A 551-nucleotide genomic window follows, 5' to 3' on the forward strand; every position below is an offset into this window, starting at 1 on the left:
CAATAGTTTCAGATTACATAAATTTCTAGAAATGAAAATTTTAAAAAAAGGGGGACGAAAATTTGATGGGGGGGAAAAAGGGGGAAAAGAGGGGAAAAAGCAGGGAAAATGGGGGAAAAAATGGGAAAAAAATGATAAAAAAATGGGAAAAAAATGGGAAAAAATCGGGACAAAAGAGGGGAAAAGGTGCAAACCAAGGAAAAGCAGCGCGGGGGCGGAAAGCGATGGGAAGGAGGCGGGATTGGGGATGGGGCTGGGGGTTTTTTTGGGAATTCTGAGGGCCCCGTGCGGGTTTTGCAGACGCTGTTCCAGAGCCCCGACGAGGGCTGGCAGGTTTTCACCTCGGCGCAGGCCCCGGACGGGAAATGCCTCTGCACCGCCGTGATCCCGGCGCGCGGCTCCTGCTCCCGAGACCTCCGCAGCCTCCAGCTCCGGCAGCTCACGGAAAAGGTCGGCAACGGCGAGCGAGGGGTTAATTCCTGGCGGGAAATGGGGGAGGCCCGGCGGGGATTGGGGGGGGTTTTGGGGGATGAGGATCCCCAGGGGGGGTT

At 55.9% G+C, this 551-nt stretch overlaps 1 protein-coding gene across 1 annotated transcript in view; it reads left to right on the forward strand.

The window, feature by feature from the left end:
• Window positions 1–260: 260 nt before the first annotated feature.
• LOC103617286 (noelin-2) overlaps window positions 261–551 on the forward strand; it is a 12966-nt gene continuing 12675 nt past the window's right edge. Inside the window, exon 1 of the mRNA XM_017736654.1 lies at window positions 261–450. The gene's annotated coding sequence lies outside the window, so the exon portion shown is untranslated. The remainder of the gene's footprint in view (window positions 451–551) is intronic.

The sequence above is a fragment of the Corvus brachyrhynchos genome, unplaced genomic scaffold (assembly GCF_000691975.1).
Source record: "Corvus brachyrhynchos isolate BGI_N302 unplaced genomic scaffold, ASM69197v1 scaffold456, whole genome shotgun sequence".
Taxonomy (NCBI): Eukaryota; Metazoa; Chordata; class Aves; order Passeriformes; family Corvidae; genus Corvus; species Corvus brachyrhynchos.